The following is a 27,322-nucleotide window of genomic DNA, read 5'->3' as shown; positions in this document are numbered from 1 at the left end:
TTTATGTAAATCTGAGATTCTTTGGTCCAAACTATGCAATTATTTTAAAAATCTCCTTATCGCACTAGCATTATACACGACGGTCTTGCGCCGTCCGTTGTGGGCGGTTTTACCCCCAAATGACCGATTTACACATTTCACTATTTATTTCAACAAAACTGCATGAACAGTTACCTAATTTAGGTACTGTCGGATGAAGACAGGATCAGAGAAGCGATGTGGGTTGGATTTACTGAAAGTTTTAACGTTTTGAATAAAATAAACCCTAAGTTCTGCGGGAACAAAGTTATAAAAAACGAAACGATTATAACGAAAAATCTATTTTTATTTATTTCTCCGATAGTTTATACGATATTGCTGTACAAGGTATTGTAAAATATTGCGTACGCATTCAGTAATATGACTGTCATCAACATTTAACACCAATTTGAGCAAGGCCCTGTAAAACCATGGTGGGCGGTTTTACCCCGGCGGGCGTTGTTACCCCGGTTACCCTTATATAACACTTCAGCTTTTTCCGTAGCTGAGCAGCAAATGCGCATTAAATAATCATAGGTGGCTAAAATTAATGCACTATTAAAGTTTTGCAATTTTTGAAACCCTATTATTTAATCAAGATAAACGAAAACCGATTAATAATAGCATCCTTTCTGCAAAGCACAGTTCACTTTGATGAAGTGGTTGACAGCACCATAGCACCATAAAACTAGCAATTTACGGTTTATCAAACGACAGCAATGAGATCAATTTTGATTGGTGTCCCCGGGACCCGCATTAATTGGAACAATACTCTAACCATAGGCATTACCATCTATCTTCCAATCTCGAACCATTTGTAGGAGTCCTAACGACAACTTGTTAAGCACAGCAACCAACCCCCCCCCCCCCTCCCTCACCTTCTCGCTCTTTCCCCTTCACTCCAAAAAAAATTTCATTACTTTCGCCTACCGTCCCTCCATCAATTATAGAACCACCGTTTCTAAAAAATATTAAAGCGAAATAAAATGTTATCACGACTTTTAGAAACAGAAGAGCACCGTGAAGCAAGACAAAAATTTAATTAATTACGCAATACTCAAGTATTTTCTACGCATGGCAGTGCATGTAGACACACAGCTACTTCTGAAATATATTGTGGACATCACTATTTTATTTATTCCCAGATGAAATGGTTATAATGAGTATTAACCACGAAATCGCCATAGCCAAATTCGGAAAGCTAGGACTCTACGGCAGAGTTATCAATTAATTACATTTGTATCTTACTAGTCGTCAGCTTGGAGTGAAAACTGGTGATAATATTTCTGGTAAATTTTCTACTTCATCTGATATTCTTCAAGGTAGCCATCTGGGACCGTTGATATTCGTTTTATTCCACAATTAAAATTTAAACTAAAAGTTTAAATTTCGCTCGTTTCGCCGAAAAGTTGAAAATTTTCTATCAAATCAGCTCTTTCCCCGATGCCCGTGTGCTTCAGCAACAGTTTGTCAGTTTTGCTCCGTATGAAAGTTAATCCGATCAAATGTACTATCATCACTTTTTCACCAAAAAAAGAACCTATCTCTTTTAACTACTAGCTCTTGGAAACTAGTATTGATAGAATTGACTGTTTCAAACATATAGGTGTGCTGCTAGATAGCAAACCATCGCACTATGGGCAAAAACGAGCAAAAAACGGACGCAATTAAGATACGGCCTGCAGGCTGATACAATATTGGTGATCTTATGTCAAATTTCCTGGAGAATCGCGTGGTGCCAACCCCTTTCTTGTTTGTCATCGGGAAATGCCCCATTTTGCTCATTTTCTCCCATTTTCAACATTTTTTTGCACTTAATATTGGACTATACCAAGCAAGGCCTTGAGAAAAAAAACCTAAAAACCTAATAATTTTGTGTAAAGAAGTCCACAGAATCGAATTTGGTTTATTCCCTTTAGTTAAGAGCACATCAATTTTATTGGTTGACTTCCCGTTTGGTATCGTCGGTTTGGGAACGGGAACTTAACCAAAAAAATTAATATGCTCTAAGCTAAATGGGATAAACCCAATTCGGTTCTGCGGACTTCTTTACACAAATTTATTGGGGTTTAAACTTTGTTTTCTCAATGCCTGGCTTGGTATAGTCCAAAAAGCGCCAAAAAAGTTAAAAATAGGGGAAATTGAGCAAAATGAGGCACTTCCCGATGACACACAGGAAAGGGGTTGGCACCACGCGATTCTCCGGTAAATTTTACATAAGATCACCAATATTTTATCAGCCGGCAGGCCGTATCTTAATTGGGTCCGTTTTTTTTTTGCTCGGTTTTGCCCATAGTGCATCGTTCAAGCAGCATTTTTTATATGTAATCGAGTAGACGACCCCTTCAATGGAGGGATCCATCCCGGTTATCTTGCTAAATTTGTTCATCCTAATAAATTTGGATAATCTAGTTGTCCGTCGCAATGATGCCCGTGCCATTAGGCCGTATGAATAAAACAGTTTGCTTTGCTTTTCCTGTATAAATCTTATGGGAGAGTTTGCTCCAACTCTTTTATTCATACGGTCTATTACTGTGTCTAATGTCCTGACTGAAATTGAAACTTGAAATTAGATTTGATGTCAGCAATAGAGGAGCTCAATAAGGAAGTTACAAATTAACCATTCTACATTTATACTGTGGCATGTATTTCGTTTTCCGTTAAATTGAATTATTATTAGGGGGATGTCATCTATGCTCGGACACCTAAGGTTTTACAGATAAAACTCAAAAATACCGGGTTTATTACATCTATTTTCACTTCAATGTAGAGAAAAACAATATTATAAGCAAAACGGTTAATTTCGAAAGTAGACTGTATTTTGTATACAAATTAGCTCAATTCGAAACCTGTTCTCTATGCTCGGACATGAAAAAATGATCTGCATCAATAGAAGAAAGAGATCCTAGAACAATTTAAAACTCCGGCACAAATCTTGTGAGTCCAGTCCTTGCAGGTTTGCTGTACAAAAGTTGAATAAATTTCTATTCACATAATTTTTTGGTTGAGTGTACTTGCAATGCGGAATGCACGTGAAAACGTACGCGGCAGCTCCATTTACAAGGCACCTTGATAGGTTGACATCAAATTGATATTTTGCTGCATTTTTTTCTGATTTTTTGTATTGTTTAACTAATTTTATTTCACATAGGAATCAAAGAAATAGCAATTCTATACGAAGTAAGCAAATTTCGCTGATTACTTTACTGTCCGGTCATGGAGGACAAGTTGGTGTCCGGCCATAGAGGACACGGCACGTTTTATAAAATTAAGTTTTTTCATCAAAATCTTGTATTTTTATGTCAGAAAACAACTTCATCAAGCCGACGTTCAGAAATATGACAACTTTTATTTATAATAAATACTTTCAACTGCACTTTTATGAAATTTACTCGATTCTCTTTGTTTTATTGGTTGAACCGTTCGACAGTTCTCATTTGTTTACCTTTTGAAACAAAGGTGTCATAATTGGGACACCATGATATCTTGCAGTTTACTACTGTTACATGCTTTCCGAATATTTTTATAAAGCTTTGTTTTTGAGAAATCCTAGTGTCCGGCTTTAGGCGACTTCCCCCTATATAGAATATATGAGCCGTTTCGAATTATAGTGGTCTATTGATTATTTTTGTCGAAAATGAGATTTTTGCATAAATCGTATCCTTTTGTATAGATGTACTTTGCAAACAATAAAAATTTCAAAAAAGTAGCTTTGCAACCTGCTTTTTTATGTTGAATTTTTGGTATGGAACAGAATGACCATTGTGTTCCGCATTATAGTGGCCTATACGACTTGTTAATAATCGATATATGACCATTTTTGAATTCATAACTACGTTGAAATACAATATTCGACTTCTGCTCATTAAACCCTTTCATCTGACACCCATATTGTGAGGATTTGTCGTTGTTTCTAGTCATACGCGGTCATTTTTAGAAAATCGAAAGTCGCTATCTTTGATTCCACAATGACGTCAAAGCACGATATTCCACACCCAGTCGTCATACTATTTCACCAATACCCGTGTTATGGAGGTTTTGCATCATTTATTAACATTTACAAATCCTATGGATATAGACCACTATGGTGCGGAAGACTTTGGGGATTGCAAATAAATTATATAATGGTCATAGAAGAAATCATAATGGTCTATGTACGAATGTATGTCTATGTATGAATAAGTCGCATATTTTGACAAAATTTTTATGTATTGTCTTGTTGAATCACTTTATACCCTGCACCTTAGAACACTGGGTTTGGAGAAAATAACAGAATGGAATTTTTAAAGAGTTTTTTAGACAATTGCGTCTCCTGTAAAATTTGCTGAATGGTCAATAGACCACTATAATTCGGGACGGCTCATATGTGTTTTACCAAAGAATTTACGACAGAATTTGTATTGGTGACCATTCGAAACCAACGTGATCATTTTTACCTGATTATTGTTAGTGTCACGATAAGAGTTTTTAAAAAGCTTACCTATGTTAAAGCCTGCCTGCCTACCTCAAAATAAAAAATACAACCGCTTTTGACTGGGTTTCCCATTTTGTCTCCATGGTACATATTTACGGCTTACCTACATAGTGAGGCATGGCTTACTCGTTAGTATTACCTGTCATTATTTTTACGCAGTCCACCACCAACGGCCTAACGGAATCACTTGTTATTTGAACAAGTTGTTAAACAGTAGCTTTTTTTACAAATTCTGGGCGTTTGAAACTGCAGCCTTTTGTTGCAAATTTTTGAATTTTTTAAATTTCAATTTACGAACGATGCATTTCAAAAAGTTAAACAAAGTATTCTCAAGGATTATTCCGTGCCGCGGTAAGGTGAAAGAATCGGAACTTGAACCAAAACAAGTGCAGGTGAAGTGGCTTAAAACAGTGCAAAAACTCAATAGGGTATAATGTACTTTCCTTTTCAGGCATCGCATTTGGAACAGTTTGAAGCCTCAGCGAAACTAAATGCTGAAAATCAAGATCCTACCAGCGCCATCGAAAACCCTACTGCGGTTCAATCTTCCGCGATGGAATTATCTCCTAGTAACGTTGTGGAACAAGCGCACAACACGAGCCCACCTGAAAAGCCGCCTGTTAAAATGTGCTATCCTTGCAAACGGCTACAAATATTGCATGATTTGGTTATACGATATACTTCTCTAGGATGGGATAAAATGGGATTACCAGTGTATTACAGTGTTTTGAAAATTTTTAACAAAAGTAGTTCATGTCCCCACCTTGTAGTGGAGACTATGTTATATGCACTGGCGACCGAGTATATAATACGGAACAATTGCGCGGAAGCATTGGTGGTGATAAATGATACGTTAAAGATACAAAAAAGGACACTAGACGAGAATCACACAGCGGTAGAAGCGACTCTAAAAATACTCACAGTACTGCACAACCATCTTGGTGTATATCAAAATGCAGAATCACTGTCCAAGAGTTTGTTGAAATATCAAGAAATCATATTTGGGGAAACCCATATAACCGTTGCCAAGCAGTTTAAACGCATAGCAATGCTTTGTCAAAACCAGGGAAAATATGAAGAGGGAGAACACTACTACCACCGAGCTTTGAGCATTTATGAAACGATGCTTGGTTCCGATAACATCAGGGTAGTCAAAATCAAAAATAATTTACTAAACTGCTATTTAATGAAAATAAAATAAGCTAATAAATATTATATAATAATTACGATCAAATAAATTATCACTCTGTTTATTATAAGCTATCAGTATTTTAGAACTTGTGAATCACATTACTATAGCTACTACCTGAAATTTACTCATCTTTTTTGTCTCAGTTTCCACCGTCATGTCACGTACTTGCCCAAGTAGCACATTCACCATATTTTTAGTCGAAGCAACTTATTAACGACTTGAACCAGTCATACATAAGTCAGCTCAACTTGAAAATTGCGTTAGAAGGATAGTTGTTTATTGCTCATTTTTTTATAATTTTAATCCTCTCATTGAGGTCGCATCAATTTGTTACAAAATTATGGTTTTATTAAATAACAAAAAAAAGGTCATCATAAGCTACATTATAAACTAAATTTATTTAGAGAATACCAACGACTACGTTTCTTACAGCAACCGGAACGGAACAATATGACACCGCGCGTGAAATTAAAGCTGTTTTCTAAAAAAATTCTTTCATCGCGAAAACTACCGCTTTTACCGTTCCCATGATACATGATTTTCCGAGCGGAAACCGTGCCTTCGTATTTAGCATTTCAACCATAGAAATGGAAATGTCTACCCGAAACAAATAGGTCCAAATACTTTGTTTAGAAATTTACAGTGCAGCGAACATTATAATAGTGACTAATGAGATCTTGGTGTTTGTTGAAAAAGGAAAATTCTATGTGAATTATTTGTTGTGCATTGCATCGTATTATAGCAAAGCAACAAATATGAAACAAGATTTTAAATCAATTAAAACAACTGAATAACACCATTGCTCAATTTTGCATTTTAGAATTATCTATTTGCATCTAATATTATTAACATCAAATAGTATTAACCGATCCTGAGTTGTTGAATCTGTCGCGCTAACACGAGTATGATAATATTCCGGAGTTTCGCAGAAAGAGTATGAACATTTTGTTCACGCTTTAGAAGTTTTTCATATCACATTCTTCTTTGCACGCTTGTAGGCTCAGACTTTGACAAAAGGTTTTCTGCGTTCTGAAACGAAACACATTCATAGCATACCCACAGACATACAGACGAGACACTCGCGTTAATTCCATCGTCCATTCAAAAACCACTCAGTTTTCGAAAAAGAGTGTTTCGCAACATGGCCACACCGCGGCGCTTGGGTGTTCGCGTTTTCAATATAAAACCATACAAATGTAAAAACTCTACAGTATAAAACCCTCCCAGATAACACAAGATCGTAATAGAAAGTCCTAATTAAGTCGTATGCATGTTAGTTTTACATTGGAATTACATAATGATTAGAGTATGTCAAAGCGAAGTGTACAATAAAATGTTTTGTAGTCGTGCGTGTCGTCATGTACAACTTATGGCTGTGAATTATACAGCAATATAGTTGATTGTAACATTTAGTTACATCTTGATTGCATATTAAGGAGTATTAAGTTGCGTGTTCCAAAAACTGTTGTATAGAATGCAAGATAGAATTACAAATGATTGTCAAAATTTTTGTACGTATATTATCTCCGCTTGGGTACTTATATATTCTTATTTGGCGTGAAATATAACTTTTTCGTGTGGATATGATTTCGTATCTCTCAGTTGAAACCTAGATATACAAACCAAATTGTTTGCTGGGCTGCAAATGCAAGCTACTCCGCAACATGCAAGCTACTTGCAACAGTGTGCAAGAAAAGTGTAGGACGATGGTTTTTAAAGGATTTTCTTCTATGTATCAAGCCAGTTCGTCATTGGCATACCTATTAAGGAAGATAAAACCAGGTTAATTTTTTCATTCAACTTCACAAGCATGGGCTCTGAACAAGAGGCTTGGAAAGGCATTTCCGGAGTGATTTGCGATTGGGGCGCAACTCTGGATTTCTGCTATAGGGGAGACCAGGTAGACTTAAGCCCTTGGGACACCATTCATTGTTTCTCAGTAAATACAATGTTTTTTTATGCAGAAAATAAAGTTGTACATATCATTCAACTAACAAAATTGCAAAACAAAAATGTAATAAATTTTTAGACTGCAAGCAAAATATAATATACAGTCGTCTTTCGCTGGTTGGGCCACCACCTCGACCCAACTATTGAAAGTGATTCGTTAGTTGGGCCAACTGAAGGGAAGGGAAATATTTTACGAGGGGTGCCTGCATCGTTTTTTGTTGGTGTTACAATTTTGTAAAACATTGAATCGATGTTGAGCTAATATCGGATTTTTGTTTGTTTGAAGCATAAAATGATAATGTTTGTTTTGAGAACAGGTGTAAAATGGACATACATATACATATTATTGAGTTGAATATATTACTACGCCAGATATCTAAATAATGATTGCACTAAGAAGCACTGCAATAGTTCTGTACTCTAGCTGCGAAGTCTGCCGTATACAAAAGCTATTTTTTCAAAAAGACCTAAGTAAGCTGATGTATTAAAGTGGATTTGCATAGCCGTAGACTTAGCCAAGTTTAATCATTCAATACGTTGAGAACAATGTAGCGGAAGCTACGCGACTTGAATTCTTTGAACTAATCGGAGTTTGGTAAAACGAAATGGGTAATATGCGGATGTTTTTCTTTTTTAGATAATCTGTGAAAATTTCAAAAATTGATTATTGAAAATTAAAGCGAATTACAAGTTGATACGCTTTTGCTTACCCCTTGAAAGAATTGACGAGTGATTGTCAGTTCTAACTTGACAACCAATTTTGACATCCAGTTTCGTTTTAGTTGGGCCCAACTAGCGAACATACTTACAGATATACCAACGAAATTGAAGCTGGAGCCGGCTCTGATTATTAAACAGGAAAACTATAATGCTTCAAAAATTAAAACCCAACGAAAAAGTTCTCGTCCCAAATTATAAAAGATGTCCAAAGCTATACTTTTACAGATTGATGCACTTACTTACTTACTTACTTACTTATTCAGCCGAGAGCCGGGGTGGTTCATGCCGTATCAAGAATTCCTCTCCATTGCACTCGGTCCTAGGCTACTCGTCCTAGGCCAATTCGTTGCGCGTCTCGACACACGCAAGTCGGCTTTAACCTGATCGAGCCATCGTGCACGTTGGGCCCCTCTATTCCTGGTGCCGGTGGAGTTCTTGAAGAGAACGAATTTCACTACACAGTCGTCCCGCATCCTTGCGACGTGGCCGGCCCACCGTAGTCTCCCAACTTTCGCCAGGTGTACGATGGGAATCTCTCCAAGCAGTGCCTGTAGCTCGTGATTCATACGTCTCAGCCACTCTCCGCTTTCCGTTTGTACTTCGCCAAAAATAGTCCGCAACACCTTTCGTTCAAATACGGCAAGTGCACGTATGTCTTCCGTAAGTAAAGTTACTGTCTCAAGTCCGTAGAGGACTACCGGTCGACTACATCGTCAGCTTTATGTGGCGGCGTATGCTCCTTGATCGAAACGTCTTGCGAAGGGAAAAGTAGGATCGTTTTCCAGCTTGAATGCGTCGTTGGATCTCCTTACTCGTATTATTGTCGGCGGTGACCAGAAATCCCAAATATACGAACTCATCAACCACTTCCAGTTCATCGCCGTCAATAGCCACTGTCCGTGAGAGGCAAACATTACTTTCTCGAGAGCCTCTTCCTACCATATATTTGGGGTTCGACGCATTAATTTGTAGCCCTATCCTCCTAGCCTCCGTTTTTAGTCTGGCGTAGATTGCCTCCGCCTTCCCACGGTCTCTAGTAATGATAACGAGGTCGTCTGCAAAGGCTAGGAGTTGGCTACTCTTGCTGAAGATCGTTCATCTCGTTTCGATGTCTGCTCGCCGGATCACACCTTCAATAGCGATATTGAATAACATTCAGGACAGTCCATCCCCTTGCCGTAACCCTCTGCGCGATTCGAAAGGAGTTGAGAGTGTCCCCGAAACGCGCACCTAGCACATCACTCGTTCGATAGTAGCTTTGATCAGCCGCGTCAGTTTGTCCGGAAAACCGTACTCGTGCATTATCTACCATAGCTGTTCGCGTTCAACGGTATCGTATGCTGCTCTGAAATCCACGAAAAGATGATGCGTGGGCACGTTATACTCTCGACATTTCTGGAGGATTTGTCGGAGAGTAAAATTTTGATCTGTAGTAGCACGGGCCCCCAAAAAGCTCGCCTGATACTGCCCTACGAATCTCTTGCTATTGGGGATAGACGACGCAACAAAATATGGGATAGCACCTTGTAGGCGGCGTTGACCAACGTAATGCCGCGGTAGTTACAACAGTCTAGCCGGTCGCCCTTTTTGTAGATGGGACAGACTACGCTCTCCATCCACTCCTCCGGTAGTTTCTCTTCTTCCCAAATCCTTGAAATCAGCCAGTGAAGTGCCGTTGCTAGCGGTTCTTGGTCATTTTTGTAGAGTTCTGCCGGGAGTCGGTCTTTTCCGGCGACTCTATTATTCTTCAGCAGACCGATTTCTCGCCGGATCTCTTCGAGATCGGGAGCCGGTATGCTGTTGTCGTTTGTAGGTGCTCCGAGCTTAACTTCCATTGCGTCTCCTGCTGCTATATCGCCGTTGAGGGGCTCATCGAAGAACTGCTTCCACCTGTCGACCACCTCGCGCTCGTTTGTGATTAGATCCACTCCCTCGTTCCTACACATGACAGGTCTTGGTGTGTGGGCCTTGCGAGTTTGGTTCACCTTCTCGTAAAACTTGCGGGTGTCATTAGCCCGGAATAGTTGTTCTAGCTCCTCACGATCTCTGCCTTCCTTCTGGAGCTTTTTCCTCCTCAGCATCGTGGTCAACTCATTCCTCGCTCGTCGATACTTGGCCAAATTCTCTCTCGTGGATATGCTCAGATAGTTTTCCCAAGCTATTTTTTCCTCTCTATCGCTTCTTGGCATTCCCCGTCAAACCAATCATTTCGTGCACTCGAGGTTTCGACACCTAGCACCGCGGTTGCGGCTTCGTTGACAGCCGAGCGTATCCTACTCCATCCGTTTTCGAGTGACAGAGAAAAGCAGAGCTTCATCCAGTACGCGCGCGTAGTTTTCGGCAGTTCGCGGGTTATCTAGCTGCCGAATGTTCAGCCGAGGAGGGCGACTTTGTCGCGAGGTATAAACCGTCGATAGTTTTGAGCGCACGTGCACTGTTCTAGGTAGTGGTCCGAGTCAATATCCACATTCCGTAAGGAGCGTACGTGTTCAGTTTTAGTTCGAAAAACTGCATTACGATTGTTTCTGTTTTGTTTTAGATTTTTCTGCGTTCTGAAATACTACGACGTCGGCAGAACTGACATCCTAAGTAACAATTTGGATTTTATTGCATCTTTTTTATGGTTCGGCTGAACAAAATTGATCGCAATTAGAGTGCAATAAATATGTTCAGCTTATGTTTTACCTTCGTTGTCTAACTTTAAATTAGGTTGAACTCGACTTTATTAGCCCTTTTTTTGTATAATACCCTAATTGTATACTGTTATTCTTAAAAAATTAAATCCAACTTTTATGTTATATCTGTTTTGCTTTTCTTTGTTTGATTTGTATTTAACCCTACCGTTCTTTCAGTGTTGTTTAATCATCAATCATTAATGTTGCCTTAGTATTGGCAGTTTTTTCATCTCTTTGTCAATTTTAATTGCTTAGCAGTTGAAAATTACCGTACAATATTACTATTCACTCATCTATGACTTCTAATAACTAGTTCATAGAATTCACTATCAACTATTATTTAATGCCTAAATTGGAAAAAAATCAGAAAAAGTTGTACAATCTAAACACATCTTTAGATTTGCGATGAATAAAATTTTATTTCGTGCATCGTTACAACTTGAGATTAGTTAGATGCTTCCGGGATGTTAGCTCTTCACTTTCTTCCAATGGGTGGCGGCGTGAGGATTGGATCGGTAGGACCCGGAGGTGGCGCAACAGTTGTGGTTGTTTGACCAGGAACTGTAACAATCGGTGTTGTAGTCGTTATAGGCGGAGTCACCGTAGTTATTGGAAGGTCCGGATCTATCGTGCCGCCGTTTATGTTGACAACTTCTGCGACGACAACCCACATATTGTTGATAGTTTCCGCATTGATGGTCATATCAGCCAGTGGATTATTCTGTACTTCCGATGGCAAATCCGTTACAGGATTTAGATTTCTAGTTACAACAATTGGGCCAGCCTGGATGGAAACTGCCACCAAAAACACAATCAGAAGGTTTGTAAACAATTTCATTTTCTCTCAATTTGCTCGACTGGCAGCCTTCAAACTCACGCACTGGATAAAATGATTGTGACTAACGAAATTTCCTGATTCGGGTTACCTTTTTATAGCGATTGTAATCAATAATGCTTATCATTTGGATACCAACGATAAGTAAAACCGATGCAAACCCGATATCTGTCATACTATTCTGTCAAGTTGCATTTCACGGCAGCTTGACTTATAACAGAACATTGATTTATTAAATTACAAAAAAAGTGAGTATGCGGGCATCCTGAGTCATTAAAACTTCATCAGCTCGTTTTAGCTAATTGGTTTACTCACCGGCTAATTAGTCACACGTCTGGTGTCAAATTGCTATCACTTTGATTCGAACTTGATGGATTATGCCCTAACATTAATCCTGTTTTGTGATAAAAACAGGTGCTTTACCCACTACGCGGCGTTCATTAATTTGCCTATCACCTCGTTACTACGCATATATACTTTAATACTGCAACCTATTGATTTTCCTTCTGATCATTAATCGAATTCAGTTTATTGTAAGCTGTAGCTGATAAATTCAAATTTTGCCAACATTTACCTGCGAGTCGAAATTATTCAAGCTTACTTATCTGACTATTTCAAATTTAAGCGAGATGCATATGAATACACACGAATACAATATAACAAAACTTCGAATGTAACGATAGTTGCATTTTATTTTTTGCAACTGCCCAGTTAAATTTAGCAGCAAAAAAACCGTCACTAATTGCATACCGATAGCGATCGGCGATACCTGTCCGGCCCTCCTCTCGACGATTTCGAAGAATGACTCCATTGTGGGACGTCGGCAACCGTTATAAAGCGATAAACGCCGTCCAAATTGGCTGTTCAAAAAATTAAACGATTTCACAGACAGCCTAAAAAATCATTCTGCTGGCTGGTTGTGTTTTTTTTCTCGTTCAAGGCTTAGCCTCCACTTCCCGAAAGCCAGCGGAGCGCACTGCGAAATGGGCGCGATCTTTAATTAGGAGTGAAATACTGTTCATTAAGAGAATTCTTTATGCCTATCTTCCCTTGTCCCAGATCGGTGCGAGGTTCTTGTAAGCCCAAAATAACCAATCGGCAGGATTCATCGCTACGCCGCTGCCTGCGCTGGTATGAAAGCGTGGAAAGAAAAACAGATTTTAATTTTAAAATGTTTGTATCCACTTTATTGGCTTGGCTTGTTAGCGGAAGGGACACCCAGACCTGGAAGATGTTTCACGCTCGGTAGTCCATCCAAAATGGAAATGTAAAAGAACACAGCGCTGGGCTCTTCCTTACCTAAAACAGAAATCCCAGGGTATTCTGATGACCTCCGGTGGGCACTAAATTTCGACCGTAATCGTGAAATCAATTTAACAAGCCGCTTAATTTCCATCCGTTTGTCTGTTCGTTGGTCGGCCCGATTCACTGGTGCTCACTTCGCTTCGTTGTTAAACACTGCTTCTGCGAGAGGCTGTACTTGCCTGTACCGAATGCAAACATGATTTAGGCCGGCCCTGCTGAAGTTGAAGTCACGCGTTCTTCGCCGGTTACTGTCATAATACAATCCCCAGTGCCCCGTTCCAGAAGCAATACTGTGAAATTATTCACCAATCGAATCATTTTGACAGCTAATTTGCGTTCAATCTGATATCGAACCGTGCCCGAGTTCCGGCATTATCCATTTTGCGGTGTGGTTCTCAAGCGAAAGTCTTTTTACGGGATATCTGAGCTAAACAGTTAATTTCAGTTAACAGTGACTTCGGAAAACAAATTTACTCAATATTTATTTGTTGGTGGATGTGGTGGTTCTTGTCAATTATAAAAATCGTAAGTTAGAAGAGAGTCTAGCTAGCGAGTTGAAATTTGCGTCATTATACCAATTTAATAATAGTAAAAATTCATGTTCTTCAAATTAGTTTTTTCACCATTAGTTCACCAGCAAATTTCAGAGGAAATCAATTTAGACCATTTAATGCTGTCAAATTTGCTGCCACGCCTCGAATCATGATGATTTTTTTAATTCTTACCAATTAAAAACCGTCACCTGAAAAGTTAGTTTATGTTAAATTGAACAGTTAGATTAGCAGTAACCCGACTACGAGCTTGTTGTGCTACATACAGACATGTATTCACTTGTATGTATTTAGAAAAGTTGCACTTCCCCTCTTGACAGAAACCATTTCCTTTTGTTTTTCCGCCACTCTGTTTTCGTGTCGGAAATTCCCATATTGCAAAAAACGAAAAACAATACTTTTTTATTTGAACACTTCTCTTCCCTCATTATGAGACCCCCTCTTCAGTTCCCCCGACAACCCCTTGTATGTCTGTTTTCCTTCCGAATGAATCGTTAGAATGAAACAGAATCAAAGTGGCCGTCAGCAGCAAAAAGCCAGACAGGCTCGTCTATTTCCAGAAGTCGTCTCCATTCAAGTCGATTGTAGACAAATCGCAAATTTCCCACCCGTCTCAGCAGAACTCGAAAATAACTTTCGACCTGGTCGAACCATTTTATAGGTTGAGCCCTTCCGTACCTGGTGCCGGTGGGGTCTTTGTAGAGAGTTCGGCATCCTTCCGACTTTCGCCAGATGTACTAAGGAAATCTCTCCAAGCAGTGCCTGTAGCTCGTGATTCATGCACCTCCGCCGCACTCCGGGTTCAGTTTTCCGCCAAATATCGTACGCAGCATTCGAACACGGTATGGGCGCATATGTCCTCTGTAAGCAGCATCTCTGCTTCAAATCCATAAAGAGTTAGCGGTCTAATAAGGGTTTTATGCGTCGTGAGTTTTGAACGGCGACCCATACTACTTGATCATAGCGTTTTGTGAAGCGCAAAGTAGGCCCGATTCCTTACCAGGGTTATTGGTTGCTGGATATACAGAGTAATATACACCAAACATATCAGTCGATCAAATGTAGCTCCGATCAGACGCGTCAGGCTGTCCGGAAAGCCGTACTTGTACATTACCCGTCGTAGCTGGTCTCGATCGACTGTATCGTATGCTGCTTTGAAGTCAATAAAAAGGCGAAACGTTGTACTCTTGACATTACTGCAAGATCTGTTGGATGGTAAAAATTTAGCGGCGCGAGCCCGCCTGATAATCCCCTACAAATCCTTGTAGTATTAGTGACCGTCGGCGTAACAGAATCTAGCAGAGTACTTTGTAGGCAGTGTTTACCAGCTTTATGCCACGATAGTCGAGAAGTCGTCAGGCAGCAGTCGATCCGATCGCCCTTTTTCTAGATAAGATAAACAACCCCTTCCATTCATTCTTCCGGTAGCTTCTTCTCCTCCCAAATCTTGCAAATAAACCAGTGTTGCCGTTGTCAGCATTTCTCAACCAGTTGCAGTCTCTTCGATGGTCTAGCGTATTCTGCTTACACCGTTTTCGAGGGTTGAAGTACTCCTCGGAAGAAGGCAGTGCCTCATTTCATACTCACGCGTGGCTCTCGACAGATTACGGGTCATCTAGCTGCTTTATGTTTAGCCGAGAAAGACGGCTTTATCGTGTGGTGTATATGGTTAACAAGGGCTACACACCTAAACTTGACATGTGTATAGACGAGGGAGGGGATCTAATCGCAAACTAGCGCGAGGTGGTCGACAGATGGAAGCTGTATTTCGATGAGCACCTCAACGGCGATATAGCAGCAGGAGACGCAATGGAAGTTAACCTCGGAGTGCCTACAAACGACAACAGCGTACCGGCTCCCGATCTCGAAGAGATCCGACGAGAAATTCGTCAGCTGAAGAATAATAGAGTCGCCATAAAGGACCGACTCCCGGCACAGCTCTACGAAAATGGCCAAGAACCACTAGCAAAGGCACTTTATTAGATAATTTCTAGGATTTGGGAGGAGGAGAAACTACCGGAGGAGTAGATGGAAGGTGTAGTCTGTCCCATCTACAAACAGGGCGACCGGCTAGATTGCTGTAATTACCGCGGCATCATGTTGGTCAACGCCGCCTACTAGGTGCTCTCCTAGATTTTGTTGCGTCGTCTATCCCCAAGAGCAAGAGAATTCGTGGGGCTATATCAGGCGGGCTTTATGAGAGCCCATGCTACTATGGATCAAATTTTTACTTTCCGACAAATCCTCCAGAAATGTCGAGAGCACAACGTGCCGACGCATCATATTTTCGTGGATTTCAGGGCAGCACACGATACAGTTGAACGAGAACAGCTATGGCAGATAATGCACGAGTACGGTTTTTCGGACAAAAGTGACGCGGCTGATCAAAGCTACTCTTGACCGAGTGATGTGCTACGTGCGCGTTTCGAGGACACTCTCAAGTCCTTTCGAATCGTGCAGAGGGTTGCGGCAGGGGGCTGTCCTGTTTGTTATTGAATATTGCTATTGAAGGTGTGAACCGGCGAGCGGGCATCGAAACGAGAGGAACGATCTTCAACAAGAGTAACCAGCTTCTATCTTTCGATGACGAGACGACCTCAACATCATTACTAGAAACCTTGGGACGGCGGAGGCAATCTACACTAGACTAAAAACGGAGGCTAGGAGGATAGGGTTACAAATCAATGCACCGAAAACCAAATATATGGTAAGAAGAGGCTCCAGAGAAAGCAACGTTTGCCTTCCACGGACAGTGACTATTGATGGTGATGAACTGGAAGTGGTTAATGAGTTCGTATATTTGGAATCTCTGGTCACCGCCGACAATAATACTAGTAAGGAGATTCAACGACGCATTCAAGCTGGAAATCGAGCCTACTTTTCCTTCCGCAAGATGCTTCGATCTGGGAGCATGCCCCGCCACACAAAGCCGGCGATGTACAAAACACTAATGAGACCGGTAGTCCTCTATGGACTTGAGACATTAACTTTGCTTACGGAGGATATTCGTGCACTAGCCGTATTTGAACGAAAGGTGTCGCGAACTGTTTTTAGCGGAGTACAAAACGGAGGAAAACGGAGAGTGACGGAGGCGTATGAATCACGAGCTACAGGCACTGCTTGGAGAGATTCCCATCGTACATTTGGCGAATGTTGGGAGACTACGGTGGGTCGGCCACGTCGCAAGGATACCAGACGACTGTGCAGAGAAATCCGTTCTCTTCAAGAACCCCACCGGCACCAGGAATAGAGGGGCGCAATGTGCTAAATGGCTCGACCAGGTTGAAGCCGACTTGCGTGTGTCGAGACGCGCAACGAATTGACGAGTAACCCAGGACCGAGTAAAATGGAATTCTTGATACAGCAAGAGCCACCCCAGATCTCGGCTGCTAAAGTCAGTATATGGTTAACATATTTGAGTGCACATATACTGCTACTCAGTGATGGTCGGGGCCAATATCCGCATCTCGTAGAAAGCGCTTTGTGGCTTTGGCGATATTTTTACGTGGAAAAAGGATATTTTGGACCATCCTTAGTCGTTATTATTCATGTCGGTGTGTAGGCTATGAGGCTCTATCACCAGCCTACACATTTCTATTGTACCAGGGCGCTCATGTGGATGACGTTCTTCAGATGGTTCAAATGATCACCAATATCTGTGATCCCCAGGACCTGGGGGAAAAGTTGAGTTCAAATTAGATTATAATTAGCTTCCATTATAGCTTGGTTCGATCAACGGATTCTCCAACTTGGGTAAATAGGAACGTTATACAAACTTAATAAGCGTTGCTCCGATAACCCTCCTTTACCTAATTTTCCGCTCTTTCCCCTTCACGCCTTGTCTCCCCTGAGCTATTATCAATACTTCTATAGGGGTTGAACATCCCTGGTACAGCGTATCGCTTATCCCAACATCAGAACATGCCTCGTGCAATATACCGTCTCGGCAGTGATACACTGTGCTACCGTTGCGATGAACTGTATGCAAAGTTCGGTGAGTCATCGTGCGGGCAATCATCGGTGTCGCCCAGATTCCGATCGCGTTCAAAGACCTGACTTATGCAGCCGCATTTCATTTTCTTTTAGACGCAAATGACCCAACGTTTATTAAAACAAAAAAAGAAGAACAGGTACAAACATTTGTTGGTGCGGAATTGCTGCGGCAATACAGGGCAATACAGTACTCGATGAGATACTCAAAATGTCTAACAAATGCTTTTTTCCAAATCCACAATTTCCAAATAGCCCATGGATTTTAGACATTGTGTTACAGAAGTTCGTAAGCAATATCTTATGCATTGTAATGTTTTATGTATGAGTGGGATAACACTGATTGTTTTGGTGGCTGGATTTTTTCTCTCCTCCGTAGTTCAACATCAGAGAAATATAATGTGTAGTTCAACGAATTTCTTTTCAACCAACGCCGAGATTTACCGAATGAATTTTAAGCGAAAAAATATTTTTCTTTTATTTTATCATATAACAGTTTGATACAATAAAGTTGCGTTATCCATTGAAATATATGTTCGGGGTCAGTCCCGGTGTAGTGATTAGCATTCACGCCTCTCACGCCGAGCACCCGGGCTCAAATCCCAAATCTAAATTCGGTACGAATAAAAATAAATTAAATGATTGGATATGCATATGATCATTGTTGAGTGATATATATGGTTCAGTATCACCATAGAGGAATTAAACCATTTGGTACGATCATTTTTGATCAAACATATGGTTCTAGGCAATCATTGTTGAATACAGTATTAGGTTCGGTACGACCATAGAAGTATATGATTCGAATGAAATAATAATTGCGACATTTGAGTTTCCATCAATGCATCTAATATCCAATGATTAATATAATTTTTCTTTCTGATATCCATGTGTATTATTTAAACTTGTTACGGCCAAAGTTTCACTTATACAAGAGGTGTTTGATGAACTAAAACGAAATAAATCATTAGAATAACATATTAGCCTTATCTGCTACGAGGCCGTGTGGTGCAGCTGTCTGCCCAAAATGACAGTTTTGAGATCAGGCAGCCGGGAACCACGCAGTAACGGGCGTCCTAGCTTAGCTATTCAATAAAGCTTCACCGGGTGTGGCCGCGTAGAAGTGCTAGGTAGAGGCTTGAGATGACAAGAGTTATGTTGGTCGCTTTCTTTTTTGCTTTCTCCATTTCATACCCATTATATATACTCATATGGTTAGAAATTTTCATAATACATAAACTAAATTGTTGCAGTAGAAAGGTTAGGTCACACCGCTAGGTGGATAAATTCGGGTTTTTCGGAGAAAAAAGATATAATACAATATAATATCGACACATATCGAAAAATAACGAGATCTAGTTTTATTTTTATCGCGAGTTTTTTTTTGTACATTCTTAGAATTCACGAATCATTTTTTAAAATGCAATAATTCGTACGAATATAGCTTTGTTCATGTGTACGAAACATCCAGGGCTGAATTTACGACTATAGGTACTTCGCGGTAGACAGCAACGAAAATATTCGTAAAACGAATGTTCGTTTTCATACCATAAGCCATACTTTATTATCAGTGTAAATATGTGCGGGTCCTAACCCTATTTTATTATATTTACTCATATTATCTGTCCAAAATTTGTTTTTAAAAATCGACATAAGAATCGAGTGAATTACATCTAGTGATTTTACGCTCAAACATGTAAGAAGGTTCGTTAAATTCAATCAGATGCTCAATAGTAGTGATTAACCTTACGTTGATCGCCACGTGTACAAAATAGCCGAAGTTGGTACGATGAAATTCATTTACTAGCACGAATGACGGTCTCAGCACACGTTACGATGCACGCAAGTGCGAATCGTCAGATAAATCTTTAAGTCATCAAGTTTTCCACCATTTCCTACGGTATTTGCTGCATCGTTGAAAATAATGACGAAAAGAAAAGGGCCAAGCATACTACCTTGCAGTACAACCGATTTATTTGTAAATGTAGATGATAAACCCGCTTCATTTTAGTCACCTGACAAACTGCTGTAAAGCTCGCGAACGTTAAATCCGTACTGGTCGGATATGTAGCTCCTCATGTCATCAGACATATCAGAGCTTACAATTATTTCAGATAACTTGGATGTAGCTGATAAACTGATAATCTCAAGAGATTAACAAATTCGTCTCGTAGTGAAATAGGGTAGATGTACCAGTAATAGTGAGCGTACCAGTAATAAGGAAAATTCAAAATATTTCATTATTTTGTGATCCCGGTGTGAGATCCCAAAATAATGAAATGTTTCGAATTCCCACCATTGCTGGTACACCACCTATTACTGGTACATCTACCCTATTGGTTTTTCAAGCTCGTAGAATACAAAAACAGTAGGCCGAATAATCAGACAGATGCTAGAAATACCACCCTATGCCCTACCCAGAATAATTAAAAATCATAGTAATTGTTGCAGTAGGAATGCCGGGTCGCCCTCCAGTAGGAGGGCCGGGCTGAAAACAGAATTAAATGTCTAATCCAATCACAGAAAAAGTTTTTTTCTAAAGCTTACAAAAATTTCAAACCGAATGTAGTAATAAAAATGCAAGTCATTGTTAACATATTAAAGCAGCTACTGTGACACATTATTCCGCACCAAACGCATTTCGTTATCGCTACATTTCTAGCTATTAAACCATTTTTCCTATCTGCAGAAATAGTAGACGGTTTGCGGGCCTGTCTGCTTTTTATTAACACAAAAACAAGGATTAAAGCACGGATAGCTCAAAGGGTTTTACAGTGATATAGGTTGAATATAAATAGAAATCACAAATTAATCAGACAATCCACAGTATGTCTAATCAGATATTTTTCTTTATTGTTTCAGGTAAATTAATCAAAGAATCAGGTCTTTTGAAGTAAAAACTTGTGTTTTCATGAGTAGGTATTATTTTGACTAACAAACCCCTATTTTTCGATTATTCATAGTGTGTAAATTTTTCTCGAGTATAAGCATTTTCTTTTATAAACATGAGTTGAACTACCGCAAGAAAGGTATAAACTGTTTATAAGTAATTTCGTACAACAGGATTCTTTCTGTGGCTTAAATTTATCATATTTTTATGGCAATTCATAACAACAGTTATCCAAAAGACCAGAACCGAAGAACCACACAAGAATGACAACTTTGCATATCGCAATGATAAATAAAATCTCTGGCGCCGCTAGGATAATAATTTCAGATAGCGCGAACCTAGTACAAGATTGGCGTATAATGAGACTTTTAATGTAGCACGAATGAGAACATAAAATAGTTATACGATACCGGTTTAATTGACAATAAAGCCTGATGAAATTTGTTCCAACACACACACATACCCCTTCACTTTTCCTACCTTTCGGGGTGCACACACGGTGACACCGTGATAGAAATCATAAAACTGTCACCAATTAATTGGTGATCTATTGTACAATATAGGCTCATTAGGGTCGGTATGCTAATCGCCGTATATTACAAACATCACGTACTAAATATAGCCGCTACCCTCCACCGCCGATCTTCGTTCACCCGATCGCCGAGTCCCACCAGGTGATTCCACATTACACACTACCTTGAGTGACCTCCAGCATCCATTAGCAAATATTAGCAACTCATAGCCGCAAGTGATAATAAACGTCTAATTAAATCACTTCAACTCATGCTCGCTATGTAAATGTCTGTACCTCAGACGAGAGAAGAAATACCTCACTGCGATGTGTGGTGAACGTGATCCGGCCAAAGGTCTAACAGCCACGCCAACAACGGAACGTCAAAAGGCTTCAACCGGGTCTTGTTTGTTAATTATTGTTGAATGTGACCCCGATTCGGAACTGGTTGCGAACAAGTGTCGCCTCTTGACGCCGGTTTTGTAGCGCAACAATGACACCCCCTTCTCGATAAACGGGCAATGGCTAATTGTTGTCAGTTTTGAAGCATCGCGTCGATGTCGATGTCGACGTCGAGAATAGAAACGGATGGCCTTGCGTCATGTATGGTATGTACCACTAGATGGCGGGGCGCTTGAGTAATTGCAACCAGCTGCTACCAAGATAGAGTTGTGAATTTTGTCCGGTAGTTTGTTTTACGAGAGCATCAAGGCTGACCACGCAGTCGTAAATCATAAATTTAATGACCAAAGTTAAGCCTTAAATAATAACCATTAAACTAAAATACGGTAAGAAGCGTGTGCCCCGCCAAAGGGGATCGACATACAGTGTGGAAATCTGAACGGTTTCTTATACGGTAATTTAACATTCTAAACTCGAATAGTTTGTGACTCGAAAACCGGCTTACATATTGATAGATTATTGGATTTATTAAAAAAAATCAGAAACTTTGACAAAATTTTTCCCAGGGTTTTGTGTGTAACACACTTGTTGATGCTTGGGAGAATGGAAGGCAGAACTCAGAACTGTCCTGCACCTGAATTAACACAAATAACGATAATATTATCATACACGAGTGCCTTATAATGGTAAGGCGAGAAACCAAACGGACTTGTCCTGATTTACAACTGCGAGACAAAATCACATTTGTACAATTTAACACGTCTTCTTCGACCATGGAGAAATAAACAGAGATAGGCGAAAGATAACGAGTAAGCTCTGTGTGTTATTTAAAAAGCATGAATCAGAGAACATGGACTTAGTACAAGATACTAACTTCATTCCACAAGTTGATAATTGAAATTGAATAAATCATTATAATGCACTTTAAACAACCAGTCCGCTTGTCTGTGACGAACATGTTGATATTCTCCCCATTTCATTGAATTGAGTAATAAATCTCTACGATAAAGGGTAATGAATGAGAAATAAAAGACCCTTTAAAGTGTCGTATTGTTAAACTGACTTACGGGGCCGACCAAGGAAATGGTCCCAGCATTAACACACTGACTGACTAACAGTCACATCGTTTCTCCGAAATGTCTCGTTAGGATATCGTGCCCAACTAGTTCAATGTGAACCTCGAATGACAAACGATCAATCCTTGGTAAGCTTTTCAGCCAATTTCGAGAACGAAATCTGCATTGCAAATTCGATCCGGAATGGCTTGCTAATTAATTTCATCCTTTTCTGGGAACCCAAAGTCGTAATCAGTGTCTTCGACGTTGCCTAATTTACTCCAATTTTCATTCATATATTCATTCACCAGTGGTTATTGGATGGGTTAGGCCGCCAGCTCCTCCGGTAGTTTAATATTTCACACGTTGGAAATTCGTACTCTCGGCACAGCCAAATGTCACACATGCTATTAATCATGATTTATGAAGTGTCAGCGAAGCACGCCTATCTATAACTGCGACGCCGACGATGATGGCGCCTCTGCTGCAGTGCTCCCTCGTCGGATATTGCAGTCTTTATTGCGGTTGGTGCGCCGGACAACATTCGCCGATTAAAAGGCTGTGCGCGGTGAATGTTGGCGCTGTCTCGCCGCTGCTGCTGAGTGATCTTGACTGTCGGCTCACCGTGTCACCACAGACGGTATCCAGATTCGTGACGACGACGATGATGATGATGGTGATGGCATGCATGGTCGACCAGATTTTCGGAAATGTTCCTATCGATCATGATATAACAGCGGCAACAATTGGAAAATGATAATGAAAGAGCGACTGGCAAGCGCTTAAAATATCGAATGTGCTCTTATCATTTAAGGCTGAATGGAATGCAAGTTTCCGCTACAAATAACTGTACCAGTTGGATCAACTTTTGTATCGACATCTCAAAGACCTTGAAGGTGTTATCAAGTTCTAATTAATGTTGTAGAACACCATACCTCCGTTGATTTGCAATAATTATTTACAATATCTGCATTTATTATTTTATTTTATGCGTTAGTCGTGCATGCGTTTATGCACTAATCATATTTACTTCTGTAATAATTTCTGCATTTACTCCACATTGTTCAGCGATTCAAGCGTTTCACTAGAATGCAATATCCACTGCTGGGCCCACTTCTTTTCGTGCTGTATTCTTTTCGATGTTCGTGACATTAATGCTAGTTGATGTAAGCTAATGTACACTAATGACCTGGAATTGCGTGTACAACTGAGATTCTTTTAAAAGTAGTCAGTAAGAGATTTGAAAGGAAATCAAAGTCAATCAGTAGAATCATAAAAGTTATTTTAAAGTACTCTGAGTGCGTCGTCACACCTTTTACTGAAAGCGGATTGGTGATATCTAACCTAAGAAGGCTTCAGAATGGCGTTCTCCATCGGTTTTCAGTCTTGCTCATCTATTTCTAAAAGTCATTTCTGGCTTTAGTTTTCAGAAGGTCGCCAAATTAACCATTTTGCATGCATTATGCGACCTTTTGAAAACTAAAGCCAGATTTGGGAGGTATCATTGTTCGAAAAATACTTGCAAATAAATTCACTGATTAAGATTTTCACACTTTTCTTGAGAAGAAGTGGAAGACACCAGTATTTACAAAACGCGGAAATTCGAATGTACAAACGACCTGGAAAACCTATAAAGATTCATCAAGCGTCATATCGCATACAGCAGGGGTAGAAGGAGGCGGCTGGAACTTGCGTTACTTTTTATTACATAGGGGAAGGAGAAGCCACGAGTTACGTAACAGATTAATCGAATATTTTTGACTAAATAATTCCACGCAGTTGAAGACCATTTGTTGCTGGATTTTTTTTTTACGAAACTGTCGTTGATTTTGTTGAATTTATTAATTTTTTCGCATTCATGATTAAAAATGAAAATTATAATAGAAACCACAGAATTGCTACACCTGTTATGAGCCCATCAGTACCTAAACCATGAAAATCCATTTATAATTGACATTTATAGGGTACTAGCTGACCCGACAAACTTCGTATTGCCACAAATTAACCTGTGTTGTACATAAATCATGAATCTCGGATGATCTTTGTCACTATCTCGAGTTTTGCAAGCCCCCCAGTGGGCGGCGCTTCCGACGGCGGGTCACCGGCAACACTCGCGACCGGCTCGTCCTGAATGATCTAGTGTTACTATAGATAGTTTTTGTGGTCTTGTTATTGATTAATGTTTTATGGAAGAGTCTCGAATTTCTCGAGTTGGATTAGTTTTTGAGTTTCGCAAAAATTTCTGTTTTATTTGTATGAGAGTCCATATCCCCCTACCACAGGGGTGAGAGGTCTCTAACTATCATAAAATAAATTCAAGACTCAAAAATCTTCTACATGCTCAATTTGGTTCCATTTGCTTGATTAGTACTCAAATTATAAGGAAATTTGTATTTCATTTGTATGGGAGCCCACCCTCTTAAAAGGGAAAGGGGTCGTAATACACCACAGAAAAAAAATTCTGCCATCTAAAACTCTCACATGCCAAATTTGGTTCCATTTGCTTGATTAGTTCTCGAGTTATGAGGAAATTTGTATGGAAACCCCCCCTCTTAAAGGGGAGAGGAGTTATAATTCCCCTTATAAAGAGGGGAGGGGTCTCAAATTACCCTAGAATAAATTCTTGTCACCGAAAACACCCACATGCCAAATTTGGTTCTATTTGCTTGATTAGTTCTCGAGTTATGCAGAAATTTGTGTTTCATTTGTATGGGAGCCCCCCCTCTTAGTGGGGGGAGGGGTCTCTAACCATCACTAAAACCTTTCCTGGCCCCAAAAACCTCTACATGCAAATTTTCACGCCGATTGGTTCAGTAGTTTTTGATTCTATAAGGAACACAGGACAGACAGACAGACAGAAATCCTTCTTTATAGGTATAGATTGTCGTTATCGTCGGGTCACTGTTATGGTCGGGCCATCACGATTTTACAGTTTTAGTAACTCATGATATCTATGATACAACCATTGTAAAACTTCTTACTGTGATAGCTAACTTTTCACAATATTGGGAGTTTCAATCGTGTATTTAAAACACCCGTACTGAATTCAATTACTAAATCTTACAAAAAAAGTTTTCCAGGCGCAATGAACTTTTCTTCCAGAAATGATTCATGAAATGCAATTATCGAGATAAATTTTGAAAATGTATGAAGTGTGTTGTGCTGCACACGAAGACTATAGAAAAATCCCCTCCAGTAAGGTGTTTGGGAAGGCTAAGGTGAAATACATACTAGAATAGCGCTCTTTATAAAGGTCGGGCCATTTGAGTAGTCATGGTTGGGCCATCATAATTTTAAGCGCAGAAGCGTAATAATCGCTCGAGAGTGTCAGTCACGTAAAATGTGATGAAATAAAGCAAAATTAATACGATAAAAACCTAGATCTTTGTTGTTTTTTTCATCGTAGTTGTACACTTCGGAAAAGGCGATTGTAGCAATATTGATTTTACAAGATCTCCAAAATTTCGCGAAAATGCAATTAAAATAGGGTATTTGTACCTATATGAGCCATTGTTCACGGAATTCATTCTTTTCATGTCTCTATATAGAATTTCAATACGTATGTCTTAGATTTTCTGCGGTGGCCCAACCTGTACAACATGGCCCGACTATGACAACATTTTTTGTCTTCACGTAAATGCCTATAACTTTTTTATTTTTCAAGCAATCAGTTCAACTTTCCGGAAATATACCTTATTCTTAGACCTTTGCAACGATGTATATAGATTTCCAAAATTCCTTTTGAAACGAAAGTTATGGGCGAATTCCAAAACGTGGCCCAACCACGATGACACTCCCCTAATTATTAGCGCTCAAAATCTTTCATATTGTCGTGACGGTACCTAGAATCTAAAGTATGGAATGACACCTTACGGTAAGATGTAGCCCCATGTAAAAAAAAACTAAATCTGAATCTGATTACGTTCGTTCAAGTTCAGAAGGCCCCAATATGACACTTACTTACTTATCCTAGTGCTATGTCCTTCAGGATTTGACCTGCATAACAATGTTTCACCAACAAACTCGGTCCATGACTGTCCGTCCTCAACTTCTTGACTGTCCGACACTTTCCAAGTCATGCTCCACTTGGTCTAACCACAGAGCACACAGTGCTCTTCTGCGTATGGTATCCACCTTATTCGAGGCGAAAAGAATTTTATGGGGATTGTTGTCCGACATTCTCGCAACATGTTCTGCCCATTGTACCCTTCCAGCTTTAGCAACTTTTTGGATACTGGGTTCGCCGAAAAAGTCTTTCTCCTCCATACACCGTTCTCACATACACCGTCTAAGATGGTCCCAAGCACACGACGTTCAAAAACAGCCAGTGCGTTCAAATCCCCGTCAAGTATTGTCCACGTTTCGTGTCCGTATTGGACTACCGGTCTTATTAGCGTTTTGTACTTGGTACATTTGGTACGGGGGTGAAGCTTACCATAGGGTTTTGTGGAGTCCACAGTAAGCACGACTTCCGGCAAGAATACGTCTGCGTATTAACGTAGGACTACGTCTTTCAGGAAGGTAGCTGGTATAGGGGGTAATTCTAAAAAATCTTTTTCGAAAAGTGGTCAGGTTTTTGAACGCTAAGTATGAATTCTTGATGTTGAACTATTGAAAAATTGTAAATAATGAACCTATGTTTTACCAGAATTCTCGCTTCGTGATTGGTTGTTAGAAACGACGTCATCAAAGTGGAAATGCGTTTTCACGCTTCGGCTTATAATTCAGTCAATTTTCAATAGATTTCCAAGATA

At 39.9% G+C, this 27,322-nt stretch overlaps 1 protein-coding gene across 1 annotated transcript in view; it reads left to right on the top strand.

Annotated features, from left to right (window-relative positions):
• Positions 1–27,322, top strand: part of LOC128742855 (semaphorin-5A) — a 357,873-nt gene that overhangs the window by 277,500 nt on the left and 53,051 nt on the right. The window lies entirely within an intron of this gene.

Source organism: Sabethes cyaneus, chromosome 3 (assembly GCF_943734655.1).
Source record: "Sabethes cyaneus chromosome 3, idSabCyanKW18_F2, whole genome shotgun sequence".
In the NCBI taxonomy this organism is placed as follows: Eukaryota; Metazoa; Arthropoda; class Insecta; order Diptera; family Culicidae; genus Sabethes; species Sabethes cyaneus.
This window is presented reverse-complemented; position numbering and strand designations above follow the sequence as displayed.